Raw genomic sequence first — 12,675 nt, 5'->3', positions numbered from 1 at the left:
TCTTCGCTGCATACATGTAGCTGCTCCTGCCAGAGATGCGTCAGGGATTATAGTACACAAAATTGGCTGAGACATTGTCTTGTGATCTATAGACCTTATGGATCTATTGGCTGATACAGGAAGGGTCGAGGGTGAGCAAGGTCTATGAATCAAAAACCTTGAACCTTTTTTCACCAGGGTTCTTTATATGCATTGCGTTAGCTGCATCTCTGAGGCTGTGCTCTGTTGTTTATCATGGCATCAGGGTACCCGTGAGCTGACGTGAGCTGACGTCATTACACAGTACAATCTTGTTTCGGTTCCGAAAACCGAAACTTCAGTGGAAAAAAAAATGCTCACTAATAAAAAACTGTTCAAACATTTAAACGATCACCACCCGCGATAAGTTGTTTTCTGGGAGGGCACATCTTTTTTGATGACAGTTTTTTTAACTTTTGCCCTTCCCTGGGCAGCATGTGCTAGTTTTATAGTTTGTCCGAAGAATTAAAGGCAGTGGACACTATTGGTAATTGTCAAAGACTAGCCTTCACAGTTGGTGTATCTCAACATATGCATAAAACAACAAACCTGTGAAAATTTGAGCTCAATCCGTCATCAAAGTTGCGAGAAAATAATGAAAGAAGAAAACACCCTTGTCACACGAAGTTGTGTGCGTTTAGATGGTTGATTTCGAGACCTCAAGTTCTAAACTTGAGGTCTCGAAATCAAATTCGTGGAAAATTACTTCTTTCTCCAAAACTATGGCACTTCAGAGGGAGCTGTTTCTCACAATGTTTTATACCACCAACCTCTCCCCATTACTTGTCAACAAGAAAGGTTTTATGCAAATAATTGTTTTGAGTAATTACCAATAGTGTCCACTGCCTTTAAAACAAATAAATAAATAAATGAAACATTTCTTATAAATCTGGAATGCTAAAAAAACTGGAAATACTGTTATATCTGAAAGCTGAAGTCAATTTGAACTGCCCAAATCAACTTACAATCTCAAAACAGATACCAAGGTTTGCTTTTCTTGCTAACTGTCTTTTAAGGATAGAGAGAAAATTCACGGAATCGTTTACAACAAAAAGACCATCTGGCATTGCACTGAGGCATAGCATTACACAGAATGTGCCCCCAATCCTTCCCCTAGCCCTGCCTCTAGTTTACTATAGTGAATCAACATTATTTGAACAGAACTAGTACACTTACGGAGTTTATTCCTTTATCAATGTTGTGGTTTGGGCACCATTCTTTCACACTGAAATAACATACCTTCAAAGATGTGAAATAAACAAGTAGGAATTTATCATGACGTGCTCGGATGAACAGCAAACATTAAAGTGCCTCTGAATTCTTTGCAGCAAACGCTTTCCAATGGCATACTTGAAGATGCACCAAAAACCATAAAATGAAACAAAATTGAAAATCTTACCTTCTACACACGTGTTGTGACTTCACTAGAACTTTCTACAAGTAAGAGCACCATCAGTGATCCTAAGAGAAAGAAAGAGAGAGAGAGAAAGTTATAACGATTGAGAACATTGAGTCTGTCTGGAGACATTGTGGTAGTCCTGACCCTGGCCTTCAACCCCAAGGGTTTGAGATCCCAGTCAGTCATGGTCAAGTCTGCTACTACATGTATGTGACTATGAAATTGAAACTTTGCTTCAGTTCAGTAAAACCATAAACAAACAACTCAAATTTTTAGAAATTTTCCCTCTGATTCTCGGACATGTGAATTTGTTGAATCTGTGCTCTGTTTGCTTGTAAACATGTACCCATATACAGACTGTTTTAAATCAGGGCCCACTTTCATAAAGCTGTTTTTAAGCAGAAAATACTGCTTGACAAATTTCTTTGCTAACAACTTGGGCTTGTAACCATTGTCTGCTAAGCACTGTTCTGTGCTTAGCAAGTTTGTCTGCTTTTTGGATCAAACCCATCAACGCACACATGTTTTTTTCCTCCTCCCCAGAAAACATGTTTATCAAACAGGAACTAATTTGTGATTGTTCAAGGTGAGAGATTAGATTCCAGTTGTTATTTATTTCAGCTGGATAGTATAGTGGGATGAGAAGAATGGAAACCTCCAAGCATGACATCATAAATCTGTGTAAGCTCAGGAAAAATCAGACTGAGAAGGGGGGGATGGGGGTGGCAAAATGCCTTTCAAAGCAGACCTGATATTTCAGTTGTAAGGCTGTTGCAATGCTGTTTTCCCTTAAAGGCACTGGACACCTTTGGTAATTGTCGAAGACCAGTAATTTAAAAAAAATATAGTGCATAAATCAACAAATCTGTAATAACTTGGACTTGATTGGTAAGTTGCAAGAGAATGATAGAAACAAAGTGTACAAATTTGCAAGCTTTCAGATGCCTAATAAAAGGCTTCAAGCCCTGAAATCTTTACATATTATGTGAAAAATACCTCTTTCTCACAAACTACATTACTTCATAGGGAGCCGTTTTTCACAATGTTTTATACTATGAACAGCTCCCCATTGCTTGTTACCACACACATTTTTATGCTTACAATTACTTGATTGTGTTTTTACCAATAGTGTCCAGTGCCTTTAAAGGGAAGGTACATGTTTGGTAGTTTCTCAAAACAAATATTAACTTAAAAACTGACTTGGTAACGAGCATTGAAGAGCTGTTGATAGTATAAAACACTGAGGGAAACAACTCCCTCTGAAGTAACAACGTTTTTGAGAAAGAAGTAATTTCTCACTAAAATAATAAAAGACTTCAAGCTAGAAGTCTTTTATTCCTATTTGAAAGCACACAAATTCGTCCAACAATGGTGTTTTTTCTTTCATTATTTTCTCGCAACTTCGATGACCGATTGAGCCCAAATTTTCACAGGCTTGTTATTTTATGCTTATGATGGGATACACCAAGTGAGAAGACTGGTCTTTGACAATAGACCCTTCCCATGAAATATTTAAATTGCACTTAGCGCGTGCGCACTAACATTTTGGTTGGCAAAACTGAGGGAATATCACGCTGTTTTGTACAGGGCTTATGGCTGCGTGACGCAGACGCGATTGCGCGTCTGCTTAGTGCACAACTCTATGGCGTTTGCCAACCAACAGGGTCTGTACGCATGCGTGAAGGTAATTAGCATATTTCATGGGAAGGGTCCATTCCCAAACGTGTACCTTCCCTTTAAGAGCTGATATTTCATTAAGGGCAAGGCTGTTTCCCCCCTAATAAAAGCCCCACATATGAAGCGTGGAGGCAAGAAGTCATTTTGGCAACAACTGAATGATTTCTGGTCTAATGCCTTTTTCAGTCACAGGTGAATGCTTAATTTCAGTTCCTCAGTGTTGCTACGTGACACATCATTCACGGGTAAAATTTTGCATTGCAATCTCTAGGTCCGTAAAGACTGGTATCGTGGTATCATACATTTAAGGCACTGGACACCTTTGGTAATTGTCAAAGAAAAATGAAAGAAAAAGCACCCTTGTTGCACAAAATTGTGTTTTTAGATGCTTAAAAAAAGCTTCAGGTCTGAAGTCTTTTAATAATTGCGTGAGAAATTACCTTTTTTCTCAAAAACTACGTTACTTCAGAGGGAGTCGTTTCTCACAATGTTTGATGCTAACAATTATTTTGAGTGATTACCAATAGTGACTAGTGCCTTTAATTGAGAATTGTGTGCAGGTGTTTGTCATCTCTAAAGGAACAAGCTTGCCCCTAACTATAGCAGCACTGTATGAAGTCTGGGGAATTCTGTTTTGAACATTCGTTTGAGACTGAAAAAGTCGCTGTTGCCTCCGTTAAAGTACCTATCAAAAAATCACTTTGAATGTCATCTTTGCTGTAACACTTTTCTTTCTAAAAATATAAATACGGATTCAGAACATTAATTTATTAATTAACATTCGTTAAGAGCTCTAGTCTGTTGCTGATCAACACACATTCCTGACACAGTAATTCCTGTATTACTCAGACAACTGAAGTTATAAATTGTAGTCTCTCAGCAAAATTAGAACTCTAGGCCCACATTCACTGAGAACATGATTGCATTTCAAACTATGCTATTTAAATAAGGTGGTTTTCCCTCCAGATAGTTAATTTGAATTGATTAAATATAAAGGAAACTAACATCAATTAAATGGAGATGTTATTATTTGAATGAATGCCTAGAAGTAAATCAGACACTTAGGGCCTATTGCCTGACGACACGTACTACAGATTTTTCTCTGCAGATCACAATGAACGTACACGAACACAACAACAACCCTCGATGAGCCACAACACCGTATAATCTGAATGATCTCCATGGTAAACTGGAGCATCAAGGGGGCACATTTGCAACAAATTATCTCCAGGAAACACACGGACATGTGAGTCACCCGCAAAAGGCAAGCTCATGAGCCAAGTTGAAAAACACGATGATGCTGTGCCTGCCAGCCACCTGCGGCTACTGGTACCACGTCGTGTAGGTACTGCAGCAGCTCTCTTATCAGGGGTGCAGACTCCGCAAAGGCTTTGGCTGATCTGGAGCAGGTGTAGAGCTGTCTGCACCCAAAGAAGATTTTGAAAATAATGTTCATCGGAAACTTGAGTTGTTATACTGTTGGATAAGTTCCAATTGTAGATTTCTTTAAATTATCGTGGAGCTCTCTAAAACTTCCTAAGAGGGAGGGGCTACACAGTTCAAGAAGTCAACATCAGTGAATGGCTTTCATTGTTGATCCGGAGCTCCAATTGAATGAACAATGTACCATGATACGTGAAGTAGAACCACAAAGAAGTTTAAACCAACTTGCGTCTAGATAACATGTGGAGTGCGTAAAATTAAAGTAACATCAGAGTTAGAAAGTAACACTGGACCGCATGCCCAAGGCCAGTCTTTTTCTTAGCGAGCCAGTAAATTTACGACTGGAGAAGTCTAGTGTTCTCATCTAACTTTATTTTTAAATGTATCAAAATGTTGACTTTCAGTATTATTTAAGACAAATACCTTTGAATTCTGGTGAGTATTTATGAAAGTTATACATATAGCCTACCTTTAAATAAACGATTCTTGTTTTGGTAAAACAAAATTTGTCCATCAAAAGTTCCTGCAGTCTTTTGAATTCTTTCCCCAAGTTGAGCCTTAGATATGATCATAAAGACAGCCAAAATAATTAAAACTGTCAATCTCTCTAAAAGAAATTGTATTATTTCTAAATGTAAAACAGCAGAAAATCTATTTATTGACAGCTTAAACAATTTTTGGGGGCATTGTCAAATAGAATGCAAGATACACAACTCATTATGCAACTTATCCCCAGTTTTTATTCAATTCTGAATTGCAAGGACAATCTTAATTTTAGGTTTTACCCATCCACTGATGTGTGTTAGCACTGTGTACTCAGTACTTTCCTTTTTCGAACCCACGACCCTTGCCATTCTGGAGCAGTGTCTTACCAACTAGACTACTGAGGTTGCCCGGTAGCTAGAGGCAGTTTGAATCCTATGTCTTGGCAGCGGATACCGCAACTATATAAGAGATGGGTTCGAATCCCACCCCAGTAAAATGCCTATGATATTTTTTCACAGGAATTGGGAGAGTACCGAGTATACAGTGCTTACATACATCCGTGTATGGGTAAAAACAAAAATTAATATTCTTTATCCCCAATGCAATTTTAACATCTGTTATAAGGACAATCTAGTGAAAATTTTTTCTTATACTTCACCTTTTAAAAGCAGTGGACACTAATGGTAATTACTCAAAATAATTATTGGCATAAAACCTTACTTGGTAAAGAGTAATGGGGAGAGGTTGATAGTATAAAACATTGTGTGAAACGGCTCCCTCTGAAGTGACGTAGTTTTGGAGAAAGAAGTAATTTTCCGCGATTTTTATTTCGGGACTTCGTGTGACAAGGGTGTTTTTTCTTTCATTATTATCTTGCAAAGTCGATGACCAATTGAGCTCAAATTTCCACAGGTTTGTTATTTTATGCATATGTTGAGATACACCAAGTGAGAGTACTGGTCTTTGACAATTACCAATAGTGTCCACTGCCTTTAAGAAGGTAAAGATGGAATTGAAAGCTTTAGTGTAAACCTTCCCAATAGTTTCTATTTAAAGTGTGTGGGATCAGTTTAGAGCCTCTGCTTGTATTATTTGTATCTCTTTTTAGGGTTTCGTCTTAAATTTAATGTTACATGTATGTAAAGACCTGCTGAGCATTTTTACTATGGATTGGCACTATATTTAGTATTAAGCTATAATTATTTTTTGTTTGTTTGTTGTCTCGAATTGCAAATTGGCCGCCCAAAAGTTGAATGACTGACATCTCCGAAGATGTTTGATTTATCTCAGCATCTAAATCCAGTGTACATCCGGGGGATTACACTGTTTTGCTGAATTTCATGCAATCTCCCTCCTCCCTGGCAGCGGACCAATACGTGTTGATAGGGACTACTGAGTTAATTCCAGCTGAGACTCTACAGCCTGTGGTTTCCAGTCGAACCCAGAGAATTGTCTAGCATATGGATCTCAATTTAGTTTGCCTAAGCACATGGGAAACAACAAAAACCCATTTTATAATAGGATTTAGTGTTGTCTATCACTCAAATATCCGGTTTAGTTTTAGTTATTATTACGATATAAATAAGCGCGGCTCATGTACTTAATTGAGAGCTGGGAGATATTATGGGAATTGTGGGACAACGTCAAAATAATTTAACTGAACAAGTAATTAATAACAAGAATAAGCCTTTTCATGTAAGATCTCCTTGAAATTTCACTAAGGTCAATGCCTCCATGACCTGGGGTTAGCCTTGTTGCCCCTTTCAACCGCTCTCAAATGTCATTTTTCTTCAAGAAGTTGCTTGCCCCTATAACTTAGATACAATTGACTCATCCATATACAAACATCTCCTCAATTATTATTACAAACATTTAAACTGTACTATTGAAGGCAAGCTTCAAATGATTTATAGAAAGTTTTTCAATGAACAGCACAGCTGAAGTTTTAATAGTGTCGTTTGTGTTCACACCTCGAAAAACTATCAATGCAACCTTGCTTTACGGATCAGTTACCACATGTTTGTTTTCCAGGGTTATTTAAAAAAAGAAAAGTACATGTACCAACAATATCTTAAAATGAAAAAATATTGCAAGGGGGAAAAATACATAATTGTAAATATTAAATCACCACCCTTTACAGATGGGTTACCACATGCTTGTTTTACAGGGTTATTTTTTAATAATAATTGTGTCAACAATGTCTTAAAATAAGATATATGCCTGGGGGGATCTGAATTGTTATTTAACTACAATAAAATTAATGCAAGGCTTACTTTAAGGTCTGTAATTGGTGTTGTTATGGGCATCCTATATGTTTCATGGCTTGTTCACTAGGCCTCTGAAAAAGCCACAACAAATAATTCTGACCCCGTCTTACATAAAGATACATTTCACATATTGGATTTGCTTCTTCAAACGTCTTGGATTAACTTTTAGTTAGTGAAATTTTTCTGACAAAGTTTCAGCATTGGATGATACACTTCTATTGTTCTCATTGTGGAAATTAAGGAAAAGACATTTTACACATAGTTTTGGTATTTTTAATGTATTATGTGAAAAACGATATAGTAAATTGGATGACCTTTCATCATCTTTACCATACCCTGATTCATGTTGTTAAAATACAATGTACTTTATTTGACAATCACCACATGTCAAGGTATACATTTGCATTAAATATCTGCATCAAATTCCGAAGTTATAGAGGAATATCTTCCCCAGACCACTCAAACAAATAGTTGGACTTTTTTTGTCAACATTTATGATTGTTTATAGTTAACATTTTAATGAAAGATACATTTAAAGTCACTTGTGAAAGTTTCAACTGAATGCAGTTACTTCTTTCTCGAAAACTACGTCACTTCAGAGGGAGCTGTTTCTCACAATGTTTTATACTATAAACCTCTCCCCATTACTCGTAATCAAGAAAGGTTTTATGATGATAATTATTATGAGTAATTACCAAGTGTCCACTGCCTTTAAGGGATGTGACAATGAGTAGGAACTGCATCTCTGGCTGCAGCAGCCGCGAACTCAGAAATCTGAGAAATGTTTCAGAATTGTTGAAAGAACAATCCAAACCATATTACTGCGAAATGAATCCTTTCTCAAATAAAGTATATACTATCAACCATTAAACAAAAGTTGTTATGGTCATTAACCTTTTTAGCGTACAATCTATTGCCCTCCCTTTAAAAAGAAGTGTTTGACATACATGTAATTGAATGTGCACATTTACTTCATAACCCTGACCCAAAAACATGAAACATTTCAACACAAAAATGGATCACAGACAAAGGAAATAACCTTGCTTAATCTAGTTGTATTCCCCAAAACAATTGGCATACTGTAGATTAGACCATTTTAATTCTAAAACACCAGGCATTATTATGATTTGTATTATTTACTTGTTTACAGCTGGTCCCATATGTGGCCTTCTTTTGAACAAAGTGAAATATTGACAACATTCCTGCAAGGTGAACTTAATGGGAAACTACCCCATGTGTCACTGTAGTTTCACAAGTCTAGTCAATCTATTCAAATTATGTTAAAGGGAAAATTGGTAATTATACTAGTTCACACCACTGACCAGCCCAGTGAATTAGCATGACCACACCCTCAGTTTCCTCTTTAAAATGCGGGTTTCCCAACCCTCTTGTCCCAACACAAACCAAAGGGCTTATTTGTCACTTATTTACATGTACATGTATCACTTTCACAAGTTGAAGTTTTTGTTGAAACTTTATAGTCTTCGTAGTTTTGAAAATGTATTTACGAGATCTTTGAAGGTTCACTTGAAGTTGAGGTTTGATGGCTGATAGAAAAACTGATCTTGCAAGAAATTATTTTTCCTTTCAAAATGTTGTGCGTGGGTGGTAAGTAAAATTGTAAAGTAGTTGTTGTTGATGTTGTTGTTAATACAAGAACTTATCAATCAGTAGTAAATTTTGAGTAAGTTCAAGAGTGCATTGTTGAAAAAATGTTTGATATCTTTCCTAAAATAGTCACCAAGATATGAATACTCTTTAAAGCATCACGGTGTGAAGCCTAAATATATACTCCATGGTAGCTCTAAATAACAGTCTAAAGAGAGAGAGAGAGAGTGTGTACAAACAAGTCTGCAAAATCATCACAGCTTAATAGGAACAAATCAATTATCGGATCAATAATACAAATCATTGTTGTTCGTTTTGTATTATTATTACTATTGGGTTTTTTAAAGGTTTTTTTACTCTCTGTGAATTAAACGTAAACAAAGAGGATTTCCATGTAACTTTCAGTATTACTTTTTTTAAAATCTGTTTTCTCCTAATTTACAAGCTTTAAAGGAACACGTTGCCTTGGATCGGTCGAGTTGGTCTTTGAAAAGCGTTTGTTATAAAATGTATATGGGTAGTAGTGCTGGGCGAATAGTGAAATTTTGTTATTCGGATACCGCTGGCCAACTATCCGAAATTAACCGGATATTCGAATAGTTTTTTTCGCCGCTAGAGGGCGCTATAAAAAAAATAAAAATAAAAAAATATTTAGAAAAAATTTTTTTTTTGTCGCTAGAGGGCGCTGTTCGTTCGTGAATGAGATCTTCTGGGCGGATTGATATTAGTTTTAGACAGTGTCACTCGGTTCATTCATAAAAATGACCGGATCTAATTTAAAGATGGCGATTTGCTTTTTCTTTTGATCGTGGATGACTCTACGTGAAGGAAAACTTTTGTAATCTTTGAACAAATTACGTCAGAAATGTCATTGTTTTGACTCTTCACGGAGGTGAGCATAGTTAAATACTTAATTTATGCTGTTTTATGCTGTCTTAATAGAAGTTTCATTAGGATTCAGACAAAACATTCATGTCAGTTGTCGCCCGACGTCCGCGGATATTCGGATATTAAAGAATATCCGGTTACTTGGTTGTAATTACAGAACTATCCGGTTTATAAATAGCTATTCGCGCCCTATGCGGATATCCGGTTAAGAAAAAAAAGGCATTCGCGGTTACGGATAGGAAAACCTATTCGCCATTAACCGGATATTCGAATTATTCGCCCAGGCCTAATGGGTAGAAAGATGTTTTAAAAGTAGAACACAATGATCCGCACAAACATGCCTCGAAATTGTACGGTTTTCCTTTTACCTCGTCGACTAACACAGTCGGCCATTTATGGGAGTCAAATTTTTGACTCCCATTAACGGCCGACCGTGTTAGTTCGCACAGTAAAAGGAAAACCACGCAGTTTCGAGGCAAACTTGTGTGGATCATTGTATTCTACTTTTAAAACATCTTTCCAAGCATATGCATTTTATAACAAACGGTTACAAACGCTTTTTTATAGACCAACTCGTCCGATCCCAGGCAACGTGTTCCTTTAACAAGCTTTTACCTGGTAAAACAGAATATTTTCTTGACGTCAACAGATTCCTTATAAATCCTAGCATTCTTATCAGGGTCAAAGGGTAAAGTAGTCCCTGCTTTTGCTTTGTGCCCCATGAGCCACCTCAGACACCTAGAAGGGCCCCCTGGTTAGTTTTTTGTTATCAAACATGTATGGTTTAGGAGAGAGTAGCCGACTTAAGCCATAAATGGCATGTACAATAAGGTGAGCGAATGATTGGGCGCACTGTAAACTTATCAATTATTCAAAAAATTATCACACTGTGGATATCCATGACAAATGTAACTATGACACCCCAAAACATATGATTTTTCCCAATCATTGGCAATACATCATTTATCAAGTAGGCCTATAACCCTAATGTTTGTTTCGACTTAAATAAAAACTTTCATTACCAAGGGGTTCAAATAATCAAAAGCAGGTCTGACCGTCTGATACACATACTAATTACTTCACGGCTCAGGCAATGTCCAATGTCTCCATGCCCCTAGTCATTGCCTTGATGCCCTTTGAAATGATCAAATTACAAATACAAATTATCTCATTTAGGTGCTATTTACCATGGAAACATTGCCTTGCCCTTAGAACAACTGCAAGAGAATTCATGAGCCTCCCAAATCCCAACCCTCAAAAGCTAGATAACAGGTTGGGCTTAATCATTGTATATGGTGTCACAGTTTGAATAAAATCATCCATTTTGATAATGTGTAGGAACAGATGGGATTTAGTGATTTGGGGCAGCCCTGAAAATCAGATCATTAAATCTCAAGTCTAAAAATTAATGGTAAAAAGCAGAACCGACAGTAATTGCGTATATCTCTGGACATTTAAGTGTGCCTTTAGGCCAATACAGCTCTTTCGATAAAGATGTCAACATGCCGTCCTTAGCGAGAAGCACCTTCAGTTTAAACAGTCTCAGACTACCCACACCAGAATTCTCTCACACTTGAGACTTTCATACAAGACTGGGCCATTGACTTGACATTCAACCATCCACGAAAATCAGCACAAAGACCATAATGACCAAACACCTTCACTGGCAAAAATGTTCTGTGCACCTCCAATAAAGTCACCTTTTTTAATTGGGTAATGACACCTGTTTTACACACATCACAGCATGGAAGGTAAAGGGTCAGACTAGACTATGGTGCTTGAACTGCATGTTAAAAGAAATTGCAATGACGTTGCAACATCGGTCCAACATCCTTCAAATAGCACCTTGCATTTGATGTACATACAATATGGGATTTGAGGCATTGCATGGTGAGGTATCAATTTATATTTGGTTTGCAGTAACACAATGTACATGTCTACTTGCCAGATAAATTTTGGTTTTTAGAGAACTGTCTTGCTCTATATTCTACCACCCAGGTGTAGATTTAAAATATCACTAAATCTACTCTGCGCTAGTAGAGTATATAGCAAGACAGTTCTCACAAAATCTATCTGGCAAGTAGACACACACATGGTGTTACACAAACCAGATACAATGTACCATAATTAAAACATACTGTAATCTGGGTAAGTTGAGGACATAATGTAAAACAAACCAAGAGTCAGCACCATATAAAGCACACCACAGAGAGATAGTCAGAGAGTATTAATACCTCAAAACATTACATTATTGTATTTCTTTCATAGACAACTTCACAAGACAGATCTGGGTAAATTTGTGCGAGTACAAAAGCAGCGTCAGGGTTCCACACTAACATCAGCAAGTTACATCATAGAGCAGCTGATGATGTCATGGCTTTGGTTGCGCATTCAGTTTCACCTGGGTGGAAACATTACAACAAGATACGGCCCCATGGTTTGTGCATGGCATGACGGGTGAATGATGGTAAACACAAATGTTATAGTGGCAGGTGATCAGACATATGGTTAGTCTGATGGAGCATCTATGGCGCCTGTGCCTAAATGTTTAAAATCAACTAATATCATGGGCGTCATTCAGTGGAAAAACCAATTGCAAGTTCCTCTCCTTCCCATTTCTTTTAAAATCAAAGATTCCTGAAGCTAATTACTAAAAAATAAAGCAAACAAACAAGAGTTTTGTTTAACCAACATTTCAAATGTGTACATCTACAAACTTGAATAGTTGGCACACTGGTGTAGGATCAACATACATGTATATGCCACAATAGTAAAACATTAAAAAAAAATTAAAACATGAATCTCTTTTCAAGCAGTCAATCTACAGACAAACTTTAAGTTTGTGACCTGAATATTCAACCAAGTATCAAGAGGTTCCTTTTAACAAAG

At 36.9% G+C, this 12,675-nt stretch overlaps 1 protein-coding gene across 2 annotated transcripts in view; it reads right to left on the bottom strand.

The window, feature by feature from the left end:
• Positions 1 to 12,675, bottom strand: part of LOC139942011 (myocyte-specific enhancer factor 2C-like) — a 92,060-nt gene that overhangs the window by 71,318 nt on the left and 8,067 nt on the right. For both annotated transcript variants that reach the window (XM_071938672.1, XM_071938675.1), the window contains exon 2: positions 1,418 to 1,479. The gene's annotated coding sequence lies outside the window, so the exon portion shown is untranslated. The remainder of the gene's footprint in view (positions 1 to 1,417; positions 1,480 to 12,675) is intronic.

Source organism: Asterias amurensis, chromosome 9 (assembly GCF_032118995.1).
Source record: "Asterias amurensis chromosome 9, ASM3211899v1".
Classification (NCBI taxonomy): Eukaryota; Metazoa; Echinodermata; class Asteroidea; order Forcipulatida; family Asteriidae; genus Asterias; species Asterias amurensis.
The sequence above is the reverse complement of the archived record's forward strand: the minus strand, read 5'-3'. Positions and strand labels throughout refer to the sequence as shown.